The sequence below is a fragment of the Silene latifolia genome, chromosome 2 (genome assembly GCF_048544455.1).
Source record: "Silene latifolia isolate original U9 population chromosome 2, ASM4854445v1, whole genome shotgun sequence".
Taxonomy (NCBI): domain Eukaryota; kingdom Viridiplantae; phylum Streptophyta; class Magnoliopsida; order Caryophyllales; family Caryophyllaceae; genus Silene; species Silene latifolia.
Genome location: NC_133527.1, coordinates 115,012,542 through 115,033,422, shown reverse-complemented (window position 1 = coordinate 115,033,422; position 20,881 = coordinate 115,012,542). Strand labels below are relative to the sequence as shown.

The 20,881-nt window shown below is 39.8% G+C and overlaps 1 long non-coding RNA gene and 1 other non-coding gene across 2 annotated transcripts; both read right to left on the bottom strand.

The window, feature by feature from the left end:
- Nucleotides 1–7,599: 7,599 nt before the first annotated feature.
- LOC141630068 (uncharacterized) lies at nucleotides 7,600–20,111 on the bottom strand. The gene is made up of 5 exons (XR_012537423.1): nucleotides 18,976–20,111; nucleotides 8,540–9,842; nucleotides 8,320–8,388; nucleotides 8,114–8,170; nucleotides 7,600–8,019 (listed from the first exon to the last, which is right to left on the bottom strand). It is a non-coding gene; the product is annotated as an uncharacterized LOC141630068 (long non-coding RNA).
- A 313-nt stretch (nucleotides 20,112–20,424) lies between these two features.
- Nucleotides 20,425–20,531, bottom strand: LOC141644733 (small nucleolar RNA R71). The gene has a single exon (XR_012544343.1). It is a non-coding gene; the product is annotated as a small nucleolar RNA R71 (small nucleolar RNA).
- Nucleotides 20,532–20,881: the final 350 nt, after the last annotated feature.

Genomic DNA, 20,881 nt, shown 5'->3' with positions numbered 1-20,881 from the left:
GGCGAATTTGTGGGTCCAAGCACGGTCAGGGCCGGCCTTACAGGCGTCGCCATGGTCCATGATGAGTTGCCTCCCCTCATTAGGACGAATCCTTCCAACATCCTCGCCGACATCACCAGAATCCTCATCAGTTTCGGCGTCATCCTCCCAATCCTCCAAAACTTTTGGGTCAACTTCGGGAGAAGGGGACCTAGGGCCCCCAGACCTTAGCGGGACGGCGGCCAGAGCCTCCTCCTCGTCAAGACGCGACGGGGAACCCCCCGGCGCGCAGTTACTAGGACCGGCATCAGCGGAAGACATGTTTACAACGAAGCTTAAAAAGTAAAGAAGTTGGAGAATTGGTTTGTTTACCTCGAAGAAAAGTGCTACGCCGGAGTAACAATTCTGAAAGCTAGAGAGAAGTTTCGTCAAAAAGGGCTAGAGAGAGGAAAATTTTATAAAATGAAATTGGTGGTCAATTTCAGGGACTAACTGCCCTATTTATAGGGGAAAGCCCATAAAGAAGGACCAATCAGGGCACAGCCCGTGAAACGTCAGCCAATCAGCGAACAGACACGTGTCAGACATGCAACCACGGAATGTCAATCGTTGCAACAGTTGAACGTCAATCAATGCAACAGTGACCAAGCGTCTTCAACACGCCCCTTCAAATCTCTCTGCCCATTCATCTTCCTCAACAAACTCCTAAGTATCTGTTCTCCGCCGGCCACATGATCAACCAAGCTTGTCAACACCGGCTGGGGGCAATCAAAAGCACCCGGCGCTCACAACCTCGGTCTCGGCCAGCACCACTTTCTTTTCCACATCTGATGTCCATTACACATTCATGTGGAGGGGGGATATGGTACGGCCTAAGCAGAGCCACGCCGAGGTGGAAGAAGCCGGGGCAGAAAAATTTTTTCTTACGCAGAATATACGCTCAACATACATCGGAGCCCATACCACGGCATAGACTACGCTGGGGGCAAATTGATGGGGCATATTCTGCACCCTCTGACCAAGTCAACACATTGAGCAAGGTCAAAGATATCCACAACAAGTCAACGGCTTAGACAGCTTAACCGACGCAGCCTGTCGGCCTGTCTCTTGGGTCCCATTTGGGCAACGGCCAGCCGAGGCACACATCCGCGAACTCATATCCAAGACCCCTCGGCGGTGAGTCAACAGGGCCCGCCGGCCTGCCATGGGTCCCTCGGCTGAGGGGTAGATCAGTCTTTCCACCTGCTAGCCACTTGGCCACTTGGCCACTACGTGACAAAAGGTGAAAGTCTATAAATACTCCTCAACTCTCATTGAGGAGGGGATCCACAATTTAACCTAAGAATCACTATTCATCTGGTAATATCTTCCTTATCTCTCTACAACACGTACTTCGCCAAGTAACAACAACTTATCCCTTTAAAGTTTACTGACTTGAGCGTCGGAGTGAGTTCGCTCGGTCCAAAGTCGAGCCCTCAGTTTGTTCATCATTTCAGGAGACCGCAAGGAGGATTCAACCAAAGACGTCATTCTACAAGCACGGGTGGTAACAAATAACTGCTCTGGAATTACACCCGGAACACTATTGTTGTTCTTCCCTTTATTATGAGTAGCTAAATATTTTATCTAGGGTGAAAGGGGATCTAGGTTGTTAGAAAAGGGTTAACTTATGAATTGATTGTTAAATTGCTTTGGATTGTTATTCAATTATTGTCTTACTTCTAATTAGTTAATTACTGATCAGAATTGATTAATTAGTCTTGCATAAACTAGGATTATCACTGACCGGGTTAAGACTAGTATAGGCCACGATAATTGAATTAGACCGACTTAATAATAGCGATTGCATGTTAAGTTTAGATCTAAAAAGACATATTAGAATCAACCGATATATGACTTTCAACAATATAAATTGCTCAATCAATGAATTAAACATTACCCTTTGATGACTACCTAGTGAACCCGATCCCTAGACTTTTAATATATTTGAATTCATCTTTTATTTACATTGCAATTAGTTGTTAAATATCACACAAACAAAACCTCCATAAAATTGGTTACTTTAAGACAACCTAAATATAAACAAACTAGATTAATTACCTCGCCTCCCTGTGGATACGATACCCTACTTACCGCTAGCTATTTATTAGTAGTATTATAGGATTTACTTTGATTAAGATGATACGACTTTAGCCTTATTATACTTCTGGCCCATTTTCACATGTACCATAACTCTAGCATAACCCAGAAAACGCTTGTCCTGAGTATCCACATCAGTTCTAACTGGTTTATCCACCAACCCAGCTATCTTCATCAACGCTGGACCCCAGAATTTCAATTGTAATCCATAGAATCTAATCCAGACTGGGACTAAATCTATATCTTCCATAACTAACTTTTCCTCAGGAGTCCATTCCTTAACAATAAGAGGTTTGTTGTCAAAGAAATAAGGGCCTCCCTATAAGACAGTGGTCTTCCTAGCCGGATTTTTAAAACGGACTAAGAACACCCCATTTGGTTGGAAAGATATTTTATCAATTTCATTATAATCCCACAGACGTCGCACAAAACCATCAATTACTAGACAAAGAGGGTTAGCTCCCAAAATATAACAGTAAACAGCATTCTTCCAATAATCTAACTCAGATTGAACATCTTCTGAAGTAATTTGAAGCTTACCACCAGTAGATGAACTACCATCGTCAGATCCCTTCTTTCGCCCCGAGACTTCAGTCCATTCACCCTCCGAGTCATCTTCTAATTCAGAGCAATCCTCATCAATTGGGCCCATTTCATTCATATCATAGGGTTGGACCACCTCAACCACCGACTCTTCAGAAAGTGCAGCAAACTGATTATCATCAACAGAAACCCCATCCATTGTAGTCTCAATGGATTTTGACTTTGGCATACTAGAATTACGATTAAGCTTATGTAATATTGTAAATTTAGTAGGTTTTTCTTTATAATTACTAGATTTATGTAGAGATCGTTTGTTTTTAGAAGAATTTTGCTTGGATACAGCCATTGCTAGATATCGCAGACAAAGAACCCTAAAATCACCTTCTCTCTACCTTTCTATCTCATCTTTTTGTAACTTGTTTTAAAAATATAATTAATAACGATAGTCATTATTAAAAAACCGGAAACTTACAAAATGTATAAAACCCTTCTTTTTAGATTTGTGAAACTCGAAAGAACTCAAGAACTCAAGAGTAAGTTCGGGAAAGGTTTTATAATTCATGGTGTAACAAGCCTTCATATCAACGTTCTTAAACAAGGTCTTAACATTTTTCTCAATACCAATGTTTTTTAAAGAAGCTTGATTGATAAATTTAGTGGCCTTCATACCTTTGGCTCGTAAGATGACCCAATTATCCCATTGTTTTTTACTATTGAATATGACTCGGGGAAATGTAGGATCATGCCACTCCGGTGTGTCTTGCATTTCTACATCCTCCATAGCTCGTGAGGACTCCGCATCACCTCTCCTTTTCTTTGTAGCACCTTGGTTAGTAGCTTTTCTAGGTGCCATTTCTGAAATTTTAAGACAAAAATTCATCTTAAGACAAACAAAAATCCATCCAAACAAGTATAATAGAATAAATTAGTGAATTAATTCATCCTATAAACATTAATAGAACACAATATAATCAATTTCTAGCATAAACAAGCACAAAATCAATTTCCTCCAATTTGAGTTAGGGTTTGAGAAAGTTGATTAAATTGATTAAAATGGATGAAATCAAAGAGAAATGAGATGAATACTTACTTGGTGATGTTAATGGATGAATGAATCTTGCAAAATGATGATGTAAATGGTGTTTCTATGTGATTTAAGGTGAAGAAAATGAAGAAAAAATGATAGAGAGAGGAGGAGTGTCTACCGTCGTTTATGTTGAAGATGATAGAATGATTGTAGCTTCTTACCTGTATCATCAAAAAGGGCAAAAAATAAAAATACACGACCCCAATCGGGGCTTGGCCACCCCGATCGGAGTTGACCAACTCTAGTCCACTTTTTGACTTTTCTCCGTATTTCTTAATTTCGTCCCGTTTTTTAAAGTTACGTCCCCGAACGGGGTTTTTTGCATGGGGAAACTTGAATATCCTCCTTGAGCTTTCTTTTCTTCCTTTTTCACCTAAAAATCACAAAAATAAACACCGTCAAGTCTAGTAATTTTATTTCTAATTCTACGAAAAAACATTAAATTGCGGAAAATTAAAACAAAAACAAATAAAAGCTTGGGTTGCCTCCCAAGAAGCGCTAGTTTAACGTCCCGCACGACGTAAGATGCTTGAGTTGGCATAAGCTTCCATAAGTAGAGGATGAACGGTCACTTCCTCTATTACTCCAACGATCATATTCTCATGGTAGACCTTCAAACGATGGCCATTAACATTAAATTTTTCGCCATTGGTGGTCATCACTTCAACGGAACCGAACTTGTTGACATTTGTGATGGTAAACGGACCGGACCACCGTGATCGTAACTTTCCCGGAAATAGCTTGTAGCGGGAATTGAAAAGCAACACCTTATCACCGATTTGAAATTATTTCTTCAAAATCTTCTTGTCATGCCATCTCTTTCTTCTCTCCTTGTAAAGACGGGAGCTCTCATAAGCTTGTAAACGGAACTCATCAAGCTCATTTAATTGCAACAACCGTTTTTCTCCCCTCAACTTTGCATCCACGTTGAGCTCGTTGACCGCCCAATAAGCTTTGTGTTCCATCTCAACGGGGAGATGACACGCCTTTCCATAGACCAACCTATATGGTGAGGTACCAATAGGTGTCTTATATGCGGTACGGTATGCCCACAAGGTATCATCGAGCTTCATACTCCAATCCTTTCGTGATTTGGCAACAACTTTCTCAAGTATGGACTTGAGCTCGTGGTTAGAAATCACCACTTGTCCACTAGTTTGTGGATGGTAAGCCAAGCCTCTTCTATGGTAAACCCCATATTTTTCCAATAAAACATCAATTTGTTTCTTACCAAAGTGAGTACCACAATCACTAATGACCGCTCTTGGAACACCAAACCCCGGAAATATGATCTTCTTGAATAAGTTGATCATGGCACGGACATCGTTTGTTGGAGTAGCAATTGCCTCTACCCATTTAGAGACATAGTCAACGGCAACCAAAATATACCGATTCCCTTTTGATGAAGGAAACGGTCCTTGATAATCAATTCCCCAAACATCGAATACCTCTACTTCCAAGATACCATTTAAAGGCATCTCATGCCTCCTTGATATAGAACTCGTCCTTTGGCAAACATCGCAAGCCATCACGAAATCTTTAACATCTTGGAACATGGTTAGCCAATAGAAGCCGGATTGCAACACCTTTGCAACGGTCTTGGATGGTGATGTGTCCATTTTATATATGTTTTTATCCCCATTTTAGCTCTATTTTTACATGTCATTTGCACTAATATTAGTGATTATGTGAGCTAATTTCGTGTTCTAGTTGTATTTGCTTGTTTCATTGTGTTTTGTAGAAAATTAAGCTTTCAGTACCTTTTTCCCGCCAAATAGCAAGCATTCGAGTTCACGAGGCTAACAAGACCAAGCATGACCGTGGAAGGGTGTTTTGGTAATTTCCAAGCCCGAGCAAGAAGTATGAAGCATGGGTTAATAATGCAAAATGATCTTACAAAGAGCCCAAAAGAGAAGTCCAAATTCATGTGGAAAATATCAAGCTTAGGATGCTCTTTGGATGCTCTAAAGTTGTGTTATTAAGCAATTAACCGGAGGCTTAAATATGGGATTAATAGCTCACATTGGATCCTTTTGAGCATTTAATCAAGAATTGAAGAAGAATAGACGGATTCACTCGGCCCCGATCGGGGTTTGCTTGCTCTTGGTTTTTTACGTTATGCCCCTATTTCACTATAAATAGGGGCCTTAATCCGTCATTGTAGGATATCTTTTTCTTACATAATTTTACTCTCCTTTAGCCTTAAGCACACAAATTCTCTCTTAGTTTTCATATTAGTTTTAATATTGTTAAGCATTTGGTTCTTGTTAAACAATTTGGTTCAAGCATTTGGTTCTTATTTCAATACAATCTTTCTTTTGTCATTTGGGTTTGTTATTCTTGTTCAAGTTCCAAGTTCTTTTGTTACGTTAATTTCAATCCTTGTTCATTTCGTTATTGCATTTTTCGTTATTGTTATTACATAGTTATCGTCATTGTCTTTAGCATTATAATTTTAGTTCGTCATCACATTTTATTATCAAGTTTATCATTAGCATTCCTTACTACATTTATCATCATTAGTAATCTCACTTTTCATTTAGTTTATTTATAATTTCTACAAATTCATTTAGTTATATATATATTATTATCATGTTTATCATTTCATACATTTTGTTAGTTTCATTTCCGATATGAGTGAGTAGTTCCTTTTTGTCTAGGGATTATGGAAGCCATGCGTGATTAATATTTGTAAATGTTAAATTAAGTTGATGTAATATTGTCCATTTGTTTCTATCACATGTTTGCATCGTCATGATTAATCTTTGTTTAGTGGCCATATTCATCGATTAAGTTTGTTATTCGTTCTATAAGTCGAGATGCACGGAATTGAATTAGACTAAGCAAGTGTAGTAGGATGACCTAGTCATAACGAGAGTTCTCTAGGACCCAGTCTATGGTTGACAATAAGGCCGAGAGGTGGTTGTCTTTAGCCTAAACAATTGACAATGTTATTTATTCCAAGTTTAACATGAACATCTATATACAATTGCATGTGTGACCCGACTCCCCTAGACTCTTTTAATCATATATATTTTCATCATTTAAATTACAAGTTATCAAACCAACAAACCAAACCAATCGTAATCGACCTTGATAGGAGTCTTTTCATAGCTTTTCATAACACAATTCCCGTCTCCTTGTGTTCAACCCCTCATACTACATTAATTTGCGTCAAGGGAAATTTATCTTTGATTAGGTGTGCGACAAAGCCTATCAGATTTTGGCGTCGTTGCTGGAGACCACGGTTTTATTGCGTTTAGAATTGTTGATTTCTACCTTGTTTTCATTTGTCTTGAGGAACACTTGTTCCTTGAGACCGTTACTTACGAATTTCTTGAGATTTTTGTCTTATGCCCAGGTCTTCTCGTATTGGAGATTTGCTTTCACCGGATTTCGAGCCCAAGAAAACTTTGCGTAGAAGACGACGCTTTTTGAAAGAAATGAAAGAAGTCGCTTCTCCCATGCATATTGAAAGTGCAAGAAAGTCTTACTTAGACGATCTTACAGCTTTTGAAGAGGAGGAGGTTTCTAGTTCTTCATCTCCACCACCACCACCATCTCCAACTAAAAAGATGGTGAAACTTTCCGATCATTCCAAGCCCACCACGGCTATGCTTCCGGCCGGTATTACTACACTACTTCAAAAGCAGACAAAGAGGATGGTTTAAAACCGTTCTTAAATATTAAAACAACCGTCCCTAATTTACCCGTCCTCGTTGCCTAAGAGGACGGTTGTAGATTTGAACCGTCTTCTTTTTATTTACAAAGAGGATGGTTGCGCCTCTCAACCGTGTTGTTTTAAATTCATGGTGCGCGTAATTTTGGCGCCAACTTCGGCACGCTTTCTCTTGGAACCGTCTTCTACACAATTTTTTTGAAATGAAATTAGCGCAAATTTATGAATATTTACCGCACAATTGTGGCGCGCATCCATGCTCTTTGACAACTAGATTTTTGAAATAGAAATTGTTTCATTCATACGCTATACAACAAAAGTCGTATAGCTAAAATATTATATCCGGCTACATTTCAACAGTTCTTACATTTATACTCTAAATCCAACCAAACAAAAAGGAATAAGCTTTGAACCTCCAAAATACAAACTATCAAGAATTGATTTTTTAACACAAGCACATTAGTTGAGCCTAAATACTTTAGACGCTGCCATCAAATACTTGCGCCTTAAACCCCAATGCATATTTAGCCCAAATTGACCGCACCTCATTAATTTGCTCAACCGAGTATGTCTTTGGGGATTTAATCATGAACTACATGAAAAGTAACCAAAAAAACGCAATTATAATTATTTACATATCAACACGTCTAATATAATCTAATACTAGATAAGAAAAGAAGCCTCGCCCCATGGACGTATTCGTTACTCCATGCTGCAAATAAACTGCCTTCCTTGAATCACGTCTGAAGAAACATGGATTTCAGCAATCAAAACGGTGACATTCATTATAAAAACTTTGCCAGCCAATCCTTTTATCCACAAAAAAAGAGGATAATGGGGAAAAAAATTGAACATGATAAAAGCTGAGCAACCAATAAACATAAATCAATACCTAGGAATTCTTTCAAGAACAAGAATATAACCATCATCTGTAACCACATGAATAGCTTCATAAGGATACCTGGATGGTTTGAACATTAGAAAATTAAGTACATATTTCAAAGCACTCTATTAGCTCAGAAAGCATCTAACTAGCAAAAACTAGCAAAATAGAACCAGAAACGCCTAAGTTAAGTGCTTTAGATATGAGCATCATCAAAACTCAATCTTACCCAAGCTCCGTTATGACATCTTAACATGTTCGAGTATCTGTATTCAACGGATGATAAGTAATCTTTCTCTCAATCGGTCCAGCCTAACTCTCTCCCAGTACAGTTATAGGAACTGTCTCAACAGACTCACAAGTCATGTGATCAGGATAGCTTTGAGAAGGAAAAGCCCATCCTGACAGAATGTCGAAAGCTTCTGAAGGCGAAAGAAGAAAATGGGCCACCTTATGCACCGCATCGAACATTGCTTCAATGAAAATTTCAGTACCAAGATGAAGATCCTAAGAGAGACAAGAAAAAAATGAAATTTTTGCTATATAAAGCAATGTTTTCTAAGTTATACATGAACATTAACTTGACAAATAATAATTATTTAAGAGAAATGCAAAGTAGAAACCTCTATAACTCCTCGCCTACGATCTATAGCACGATGAACAAAGTGTTCCCTTAAGCTTTGCAATTTTCTTGGAGGCTGAAGACCCCAAGGGAACTAAATAGGAGACAAGTTATTCCACCTTAATAAAAGAAAATGAAAGAAGCAAAGGGCAAACCATAAAAAAGATTTATAGGAAAGATAATCCATGAACAAGAATACCCAACCATTGTCCACTGCTTATCATGTTCCATCAAAGTGATAGCACAAACTTATTTGAACTTCGAGATTTAGGAGACGCAGGCGAAGAGTATCCATCATCATCCCCTCCAGAAGAGTAAACTACACTTGATGTATTAGTGTCTACAGGCAGCTCGTGAATCAACTGGCCTGGTTAAATGAAGAAACACCACTGCCAAATAACAAGTGATATGAATAAATCATTATATGTTGAGCATGGAGTTATAAATAATTTAGTTTAAAACATGGAGTCAAGTGGGGCTGCTGTCTTTTAATCACTGCGACTTAGTAACCACTTATGAAGCTTTTTAGATATTGATATCTTCCTCATTGATTCAGTTCTACTATATACTACTACTATATAGGGCTGTTGTCTTTTAAACTCGCAGAATCGTTGACAATCATAATATTTGATAACTAGTATCATGTGTTGCACTGTGTTTCTGGTAAATAACCACAACGGATGAGATTCGAGTAGAGAAACTAATATAAGGTCTACGATAACTGAGCATTAACTTTAGCTACTATGCTTCCTCATAAGTACACAACGAGAACATTTTAAGCTCAGGTTCCTTAATTGTAACACCTTGCTTTGTAATTGCCATTAGTTTACTTCAGTTAAGGAAGCTAGCCGAACATATGCACCGTCAGCTGGAGTATAATCTTTATCAGAGTAACTGCACAATATCGGAACTATTAGACTTTCAGGTTAACAAAGGCAATTTTTTTTTGTTTAGAACATAATTTCGAGAAAAACAACAAGGATATAGTAATTATCCATTGTACCAACCTATCGTAAACCAGTAATCTACCAGAGAGATTTCCCCGTTGATTTGATGTTGGAAAATCTTCTGAAGCAGGAAAAGAGTAAGGCCAGCTTTCTGTTTCAGACTTTCATTAAACAACTGCAGCATTATCTTTGTCAGTATTGTACAATTAAAAAAACAACTGCTCCATACTAAAATATCAGTGCCTTAGAAAGCCAAAAAATCGAGAGAAGATATATTAACCTTCTCTTTAGCATCCTTCCACAACCAATTCCAATCAAATCCCTTAGGCAAACCGTTTAAGTAGATGAAAACTAGGCCAAAAACCCTTTTTCACGGCTCACCATCCGTGAATTTCACCAACATGTCTTCCCCGACATAATGAGCACTGATGAACATCTGAAAGCGAAACATCCATCTTGATCACAAAGATTGAATTATTCGTAGGATACCAAGCTATTAACACTGAACAAGTTTGATACCCGTCGTTGTGAGTACCAAAGATAAAATTTATAATTCCTATTAAGAATAACCTAGGCTAGTGGTAACAGGGTCGAACCACAAGGAGGCAGATGTAAATTTTAGTTGATTTATGTTCAGTCTAAGGTAACTATTGTGGGGGGTTGGATTGAATTGGTCTACAGCTAACAGTAAACAAAGGTAATAAACTAAATAGACGATTTAAACAGATAAAAGAAGGGTACTAGGATGTTCGGTTCATCATAGCTTCTACAAGGCAAAGACAAACTAAGTCGATGCAGAAACAAACACGGGTAAGGCGGGAGATAAAGAGGTCCTCTCGGTCCACTCTTAACAAATAGCATCTTTCGATCTCGCTATAGGTCCCTAATGTCACTAATACTAACTTTCGTCCTGAAAAGTGACTAACGGTCTAAACTATACCTATCCTTCGATCTTAGCACAGTTTAGTCGATTTAATTGATGGTCAAATAACTTTCCCTATCTTTCGATCTAATGGGTCAGTCATAAATTAGGTATCTAACTGGTCGCATGCATTCGATTCGTTAAATACAACATTAAAACAATTAAAACGAATATAAAACCCTACGAGGTCAGTCGATCGACCTACAATGGCAGTCGATCGACCAACACGCGAGACAGTCCGTGTCTAATCTAATGTCGCCTATGCTACAACTCGCCTACATCCTAGCACAAACTATTTAGCTACTCATGATGAAAGTGATAACAACAATAATACTAGGGCAATAAGGTACTGAATTCATGATTAAAGCGGTAAAACAAATAATTAACATGCAATAATAAAGATGGTTTCGGGAATCTATCTAGCAATTCTAATCTAACAACGAAAGAGATGAATTGAATTAGGGCAGAAGAATACCAAGAATAGCAGAAGGATGATTAAGAACAAGAGCCAAAATTCCAATGCTTACAATATTCCAAACCCTAATAAACTTAATGTAAAACTGAATATGAACTTCGGTAAAAACTGAGATAACTAAACTGAATGTTTGTGTTACGTTATATAGCAAAATAAGCGTAACAATTATTCCAAAACCTAAACTTCACGGGCTTCAAGATTCACGGTCTTTCAATTCACGTCTGAAATAGAAGTTGGGTCGATCGACTGATAGGACTCGTCGATCGACTGCTCCTCAGCAAACAGTAGCTTCTGGAACCCGAGCATTGGTCGATCGACTGAGGGTGATGGTCGATCGACTACTTGAGCTGCTACTTGACTTCTATAGACTCGTGGATTCGTCTTTTGGGCCTTGGATTGCGCACCAAGCTCGTTCCTTAAGTGATTCCTTTACGTCATTTGCAATGCAGATTACTCGGGGACGGATTTGGCTTGATTTCCCGTTGAATTCTTCACATTTCTGCAATAATGTACAAAATACGGAAGTAGACGGAAATAGGGAGAAATTTAGCATAAACTACAAGAATGAGCTCTGAAATGCGTGTAAAAAGGGATGTAAAACATCATATAAAAGACACGCATCAAACTTCCCCAAACCGAGCCCTTGCTTGTCCCCAAGCAAGAACTAGACTCGATCTAATGACCTAATGGAACGAGTTCAATCTCAGAGCGAAATGCAAACTGTTAAGCCTAAACCGAATTTAATGCACAACCAACAATCAACTAGCAAATGAATCATGCAAACGAGTTATGCAGCCGTCAAAAACTGCTGAACCGTCAACTGTAGAGACTTATCAAATTGGACTCTCACGGGTCGCTCAAATCACTCAATAAGTACGGGTGAATATTTGTAAGATAGAAAGAATTAATTTTGTAGTGACTCTCACCTAACTACGACCTATAAGAACATGCCTGCAATAAAATATGAAAAGGATCTCTATGACCGTACATATGCATTCCAACCAAACAGATGACCAATGACACACGCCGAGGTATATATGGATATGTGAGGTATGGGTAAGAAGAGGCAAAACATTTCATGGTAAAGTGGAGGTACAGGTGATCAAGCTAGTACCAAAACGGAACCAAATGGCAACATCCAACTTCTTGCTCATAATCAATCGACACGGTGCTATAGCAAGCACAAAACTCACAATCTCCAAACTAACAAATCAATAGACACCCCATAGGATATAAATGAAACATGGGAGCAAAAATCGCCAAAAGATATAAGGATTAAATTATGCGAATTGACTTTTTCTTTCTCTTTCTCTCGAACCTCAGTCGATCGACCAAAAGGGGCAGTCGATCGACTGCTTTGAACAGTACAGAACTCTTTTTTTCTTTCTTTTTTCGAATCATTTTTCATCTTTTCTATTTTCTTTTTTCAATTCTTTTTTTTCTTCCTTCATTTCATTTTTCCAACAACATCTCAAAAGAGCATATGCCACCAAAAACGAGGTAACAATCCCAACAACAAAACTACTAGCTTGACAAGGGCAGGCTAAATGTAGGATGTAGTAATGGGACAAAAAGGCTATTTTTGGCAGTGTGGAGCTTATGGGCAAAATAAATAAAGGAAAACCTCTACCACATGTGTCAACAAACCACAGACCGAATGCATACAGGTATTAAGTAGATCAAGTTCATAATTATGCAAATTAAGGAAACATGTCTCATAAGGAGTACTACTCACATTCCTAGATAAACCGGTCATGAATGTCACCAGTTATAGGCTCTAAATCTCAGAATGTATCATGTAGGTTGCCAATTTTCTAAGTCAAATCTCAAATTCAGCAAATAATTTAACGAAAACTCGTAGATATGCATTTACGATTCTACTAATAACATGTTAATCTAGCAAGGCTCAGGCAAAACAGGTGCAAATGCAAAATCATCATGGAAATACTACCGTTCCGACTCGACTATATGCTAAAATAAACGTGCATTTTTTGAAATTTTTTTGAAATTTTTCAATTTTTTTGATTTTTGATGAATATGAAGAAATAGACAACAATGCAAGACATAAAGTAAACGTGAATGCAAGCAAATGATATGCGACGCAAAACCCTTCCCCAAACAAAATCACACAATGTCCTCATTGTGCAAAATCAGGTAGTGAAGAAAAGAGAAATGGGAATTTGCGAGAAAATAAAACAAACAAAACATGAAGGAAAGATATGGAACTCACAAGACTTTAAGCACAGCAAAAGGAAACCTCCCCAAACCAGCGTGAGCTAGGAGGTTTCAGTAGCTAGCAGTGCTACTAACAAGAGTGCCTGAAAGACAGAAAACACCACGCATAAGACTGAGAAAACAATTTTGAAGCGGTAAAATTGTGCGTAAATGAGAGAACAGAAGAAATAAGTAATATGACGGAAAGTAAAGCGGAGTAGAAAACTCCCTTAGATCCGCATATCAACCAAACATAGCAGGAGAGAGGTCGTGAACAAATACAGCAGTAGCAGCGGTCGATCGACCACGGATATCAGTCGATCGACCAGGTGGGCGTGAACAGTAGCTCCTGTAAACCTGCAGATCAGTCGATCGACCATATAGGCCGGTCGATCGACTGAAAATACTGCTGCAACGTCTTATTTCTTCGTATTAGCTCAATAACTCGAGCTACCGAGGTCTAAAAACCTACAAATGCACAATAATACGCGCCCAAAATTGCGCAAAACCCAGAATAAAGCCTAAAGTGCATAAAAATCCTAAACAAAACGAAATAAAGGCGAAGTTTTTGCGCACACAAAAAGCAATAAAATGTCTTAACAAAGCAAATAAAATGAAGTTTATAACAAGCTCGATCAACTAATAGTTGATCAAGAAGGACCACGGTATGGCCCACTTCGTCGGCTTCTGGCTACTAGAGGTAGCCTCAATGGTGCTCATCTCGTCAGCCGCACCCTTCTTAGCTTCGACAGTCGGGGAGCTCAACGGATCAACTTCGTCATCTCCCCAATCAAGGACTTCCTTGGAATCGTCGGAATCCAAGTCGGCCCATCTCACCTTGGTTGGCTCATCTTCCACTTCCTCATCAGTCGCATAGCTAAGGCATCCAAGACCTCCTCTTGAAATAGTTTGCTCTGTCGCGGCGGAATTATCATGCAGCTTTTCCTTCCCCAAACCAGCTCCTGCAATGTCTGAAACAACAAGTTTGTCCTCCTTATTGCTCCCAATCTGGGGCGGAGGGGTCAAGACACGGGAGCGATAATAGAGACAGTAACTCAGGAAGCACAAAGTACGATTTCTTTTCAGAGACCGTATTACAAGTAACAGGCCACATGGGGTCCTTCTTCTTAGCAGGTTGGGCAAAAATGATATAATGTTTCCCAACTTTGAAGGTCAAAGTTCCAGAGCCTACGTCAATAACTGCACCAGCAGTGTGCAGAAACGGCCTACCAAGGATGATCGGTATATGGGCATCCTCAGGCATGTCAAGGACGACAAAGTCAACAGGGAAGAAAAACTTCCCTATTTGGACGGGTATGTCCTCTAGGACTCCTATAGGCTCGACCGCCGATCGGTCAGCCATCTGAACTGTCATGTCTGTGATAGCAAACCGGGTCAACTTAAGCTTCCTAGCTAGACTCAAGGGCATGACACTTATACTAGCCCCTAAATCACACAATGCCTTCTCAATAGAGAAGGTACCTATTTTGCAAGGAACAGAAAAGCTACCCGGGTCCTCTAACTTAAGGGGTGCAGTGTGAGACAGATAGGAGCAAGACTCCTTAGTAAGTGCGACAGTGTGCACTGTTTCAAGTGACCGCTTTTTGGACAAAAGTTGTTTCATAAATTTAGTATAAGCGGGCACTTGGTTTACTAACTCAAGGAAGGAGACTTGTACATTCACACTACGAATAACTTTCTCAAACTTACTGAAAGATACCTGTTCCTTCGTTGGCACGAGCCTCTCCGGGTAAGGGGCTGTAAGAAGTACCTTAGCCCTCTCCTCCAATTCACGCGCGCCGGCATCCTTGGACTTAGGCTGAAAGTCCGTCACCTTCTCTTTGTTGAAGCTAGACCCCTCTTCAGACCGTCTCAAATGAGAACCATTAACCGTCATTGGATAGAACTTCGGGACCGGGACTGACCCATCAGCACTCGGGTCTGCCCCCAAAATTTTCGGGACCGTGGTACCCCGAAACAAGTGATCTCGCAGATTATTTGGCATTAAAGGACGAAATTCTTCAAGATCGCAGCGATCTCGTCGATCGACCACTTGTCCTCGTCGATCGACCGAGATGTCTGATTCGAAGCTCAGTAACCCGTGCTTGATCGATCGACTAGGTATATCGGTCGATCGATCGATATCCCCTGGTAGACGGCTGTTTCTTTGATTTATTCGTTGAAGCTTTCTTTTGACTTGTTTCCGGCTCATCTTTTTCAACAACGTCCTCAATCATGGCAGGACCATCAAGGGTGGACCCGCTCCTCAAATTGATGGCATTTAGGGTCTCCTTTTGTTCAGGTTGAGTCGGTAAGTGTCCGGGAGCTCGAGTGTTACTTTTGCTAGCCAATTGAGCTATTTGGCTCTCTAGTAACTTCATCCCGGCCTCTCTTGCTTGGGACTCCTTTAGCAACAGGTTCTTAAGCTCGAAAAATTCAGAATTCTGCGATTGTTGCTGCTGCGGCACATAAGGAGGTTTCTGATATTGTTGTTGCTTTTGATGAGGGGGCACACACGGGGGTTCTTCTTTGCGGCGGAGCTTGAGTTGGATTTAGGACATTTTGGCTTCTCCAACTCAAGTTTGGGTGGTTTGGCTCGTAGTAAGTGTTGGTCTGCCTATAGTGTTGAAAGGCAGCACAAGATTCAAAGGGACTAGGGCAGTTTTTCGAGACATGGCCCTCACCTCCACACCTTTCACGAGCACGAAGGGACCGTCGACACGGCATTGACTTGGTACATCCCACCTTTAGAAGCTCCTCCTAGCTCATACTTGTCAAATCTCGCAGTGAGAGCCTCAAGTGCAGCAACAGAGGAGGATTCAGTAGCTCTCCTCTGGTTCCCTCTAGAATTTCCATACTCGGCCTTGTGGGTAGCTAGATCGTCAATGATCTTCCACCCCTTGGTTGCTCCCAAATTTTCAGCGAATCTTCCATTGGCTGCAGCATCCAAAATGGCCCTCTGGTCGTCGTACAACCCATTGTAGAAATGATTACACAAGCTCCACTTTTCGAACCCATGGTGCGGTATGGTTCGCACCAACTTCTTAAATCGGACCCATGCTTCGTGGAAATTCTCATCTGGCCCTTGTTTAAAGCCCGTGATTTGAGCTCTAATAGCAATCGTCCTTGAAGCAGAAAAGTACTTCTTGTAGAATGCCAATGCCAATGTATTCCAATCAGTGATCCCCTGAACGGTTCGGTCCAGATCTCTATACCACTCCCTTGCCACATCACGAAGGGAGAAGATGAACATGGTCTCCTTGATCTGATCTTGGGTCACGCCAGCTGGTGGGGGTATGGAACAGCAGTAGTCAATAAAGGTCTCCATATGCTTAGCCGCATCTTCGTTTCATAGCTCCCCGAATCGGTTCTTCTCAACCATGCTAATGTATGAAGGCTTTGGTTCGAACTTCCTGGCATCTCCTGGTAGTTCAAACCCCTTATATAAGTTTTCAGCTGTCGGCTCAGAATGACTAGCTATACTCGCTTCCTCGGCCATGACTGGAATTTATGGAGAAGTAACTGTCTCGGCTGAAGAAGTGGAAACGGGTGAAGACTGTGGGTCTTCTTCGAACGGATCGTTCTCGTAATAGCTTGACAGAGTACTCAGCTCTTCCTCTGTCGGTAGTACCCTTTGTGTTCGTCTTAACTCGCGCAAGGATCTTTCAAGCTCAGGGTTCAACGGTACTAATTCCCCACCCTGTGACCTGTGCATAAGAAGAAACTACAAAAAGAATATAAGAAAAGTTTAAGGAACGGATGTCCCTTAAACTAAGAAAGACTAAAAATAAAAACAACTAAAATTAGGACTATTGCCTCCCCGGCAACGGCGCCAAAATTTGATACCCGTCGTTGTGAGTACCAAAGATAAAATTTATAATTCCTATTAAGACTAACCTAGGCTAGTGGTAACAGGGTTGAACCACAAGGAGGCAGATGTAAATTTTAGTTGATTTATGTTCAGTCTAAGGTAACTATTGTGGGGGTTGGATTGAATTGGTCTACAGCTAACAGTAAACAAAGGTAATAAACTAAATAGACGCTTTAAACAGATAAAAGAAGGGTACTAGGATGTTCGGTTCATCATAGCTTCGGCGGCAGCAAACTAATTCGGTCTGAAACAAACACAGGTAAGGCGGGAGATAAAGAGGTCCTCTCGGTCCACTCTTAACAAATAGCATCTTTTGATCTCGCTATAGGTCCCTAATGTCACTAATACTAACTTTTGTCCTGAAAAGTGACTAACGGTCTAAACTATACCTATCCTTCGATCTTAGCACAGTTTAGTCGATTTAATTGATGGTCAAATAACTTTCCCTATCTTTCGATCTAATGGGTCAGTCATAAATTAGGTATCTAACTGGTCGCATGCATTCGATTCATTAAATACAACATTAAAACAATTAAAACGAATATAAAACCCTACGAGGTCAGTCGATCGACCTACAATGGCAGTCGATCGACCAACACGCGAGACAGTCCGTGTCTAATCTAATGCCGCCTATGCTACAACTCGCCTACATCCTAGCACAAACTATTTAGCTACTCATGATGAAAGTGATAACAACAATAATACTAGGGCAATAAGGTACTGAATTCATGATTAAAGCGGTAAAACAAATAATTAACATGCAATAATAAAGATGGTTTCGGGAATCTATCTAGCAATTCTAATCTAATAACGAAAGAGATGAATTGAATTAGGGCAGAAGAATACCAAGAATAGCAGAAGGATGATTAAGAACAAGAGCCAAAATTCCAATGCTTACAATATTCCAAACCTAATAAACTTAATGTAAAACTGAATATGAACTTCGGTAAAAACTGAGATACCTAAACTGAATGTTTGTGTTACGTTATATAGCAAAATAAGCGTAACAATTATTCCAAAACCTAAACTTCACGGGCTTCAAGATTCACGGTCTTTCAATTCACGTCTGAAATAGAAGTTGGGTCGATCGACTGATAGGACTAGTCGATCGACTGCTCCTCAGCAAACAGTAGCTTCTGGAACCCGAGCATTGGTCGATCGACTGAGGGTGATGGTCGATCGACTACTTGAGCTGCTACTTGACTTCTATAGACTCGTGGATTCGTCTTTTGGGCCTTGGATTGCGCACCAAGCTCGTTCCTTAAGTGATTCCTTTACGTCATTTGCAATGCAGATTACTCGGGGACGGATTTGGCTTGATTTCCCGTTGAATTCTTCACATTTCTGCAATAATGTACAAAATACGGAAGTAGACGGAAATAGGGAGAAATGTAGCATAAACTACAAGAATGAGCTCTGAAATGCGTGTAAAAAGGGATGTAAAACATCATATAAAAGACACGCATCAAAGTTCAACACACAAAAATAACATTCTAGTACTTGCAGCAAGGTTTGTTGGTCTAAGATGAGAGGTCAGATTCCGCTTAAGCGGCCAACCAGATCGAAACTCATCACTAGGCGTAATTTGCTAGAATCCTGTTGGTGGATCCTTACATATTCATTCTTGTACTTGAAGATCCTTGTTCTCACATGAATACTGATAATTGTCATCCACCTGTTTCATCAACCGATATTAAGTGTACTTAACAAATCATTATTTTCATATGCTTTCACAAGTCTAAATATCTCATTTTCTAATGTTTCAGTACAAGCACACACGTACTGATCAACTGAAAACAAAAGGAGATAGAGAAATTGATGCAGAATACTGAAAAATTGTATACGTTGACAGTGTGAAATACAAAGTAAATGAAAAAAATGTGTTTAATACTGATCAGCTGAAAACAGCAAAAGAAGTAAAAATTTTTTAGTGGAAACAAGAACTAATCATCATTGGGTTTACTGGGTTTGCAATAATTTTGTTCAATGAGACGACCCACAAAGAAAACAATAGGCATCCCCAGATTATATTGAAATTGAAATAGTCCAACAATTTTCCATTATAAGGGTCCGTCTCATGAAAATCTTCCTATAAAACCATCTTACGAAACAGCGCACAGTTAGAAAGCTTGATAAATTAAGCAAGATAGATCAACAATTTCACACATATGCAGGAGCAAATTAAGGGGATTGGAGATAGCAGCAATATGTATTCTATGAAGAATTGATATGCAGTTGATATGATTGTTCAATTTAATGAAATCAATTGGCATGAAATAATATATAAACACACAATACCTCGGTAAGGAGATGAAAAAAGGCAATCATCGGTGTTGCGGTAGGCGATGATGAAGGAGAACATGGTGGCGGTGGTTGGCGAGGCGCGGTGGTGGTAGCGTTAGTATAGGTGACGGTGGTAACGAAAAGCGGTGATGGTGGTTATATGCTAGGGTAGATTGTGTGTGAATAAAATGGGAAAACAAACAAGCAATAAGAGGGAATACGCGAGAATTTGATTATCACTATTAAATAATAAGACGGTTATAGTAAATAACCGTCTTGTAAATTACAAAGAGGACGGTTTTATTGACCAACCGTCCTTGTTACTTTTACAATGAGGGCGAGTCTAGTTATTAACTATCTTATTGATGTGATTACTTATGGCGCCATATTATTTGGCTGATATAAGACGGTCTTGTCTGCAACTGTACTCTAAGGGGCGTCCTCTTAGCCTAAAATTGTAGTAGTGCTACTACTCAAATTACCGCCCCCGAATTCGAGATCAAACCGGGTTTTAATAGCCTTGTGGAAAGGAAGCAATTTGGGAGAAGTCCTTTGGAGAATCCCAATTTGCATATTCAAACTTTTTCTGACTATTGCTCCGTGATTCGGCAAACGGGAATCACCCAAGATCTAATTAGGGAAATACTTTTCCCTTTCTCTTTGAAGGAAAAGGCAAAGCTATGGATCAATAGCCTTGATCGCACCACCATGGGAATCACCAATTGGGAAACATTGGCTCTTGCTTTCTATCAAAAGTTTTTTCCGCCGGAGAAAACTCAAACTTTGAGGGGCCAAATCACGGGATTCCATCAACAAGCTCTTGAGAGCTTATATGAAGCTTGGGAAAGGTACAAGGAGTTGCAAAGGCAATGCCCATATCATGGGTTAGATGCTTGGTTCCTAGCTGTAACATTCTATAATGGATGTTGTTCCGGGTCCCGAAGGATTCTTGATTCCGCCAACAATGGGCGGTTTGATCAAATTGACAAGGATATTTCTCATGCCAGGATTGAATCCATGGCGATTCATGATGCTCAATATATCAATTCTCGGAGTACGCCCATCAAAGGTAAAGATGAAGCTTCTGACACTACCTTTTTGAAAGCTCAACTCTTATTACTCCAACAACAATTGGCGGACCGAGATGCAAGTGCTTCTCTTCAACAACTCAATGTCATGTCCTCTACTAGTCAAATTATTGTTTGTGAAGGTTGCGGAGGTGCGGGTCATTACGCCG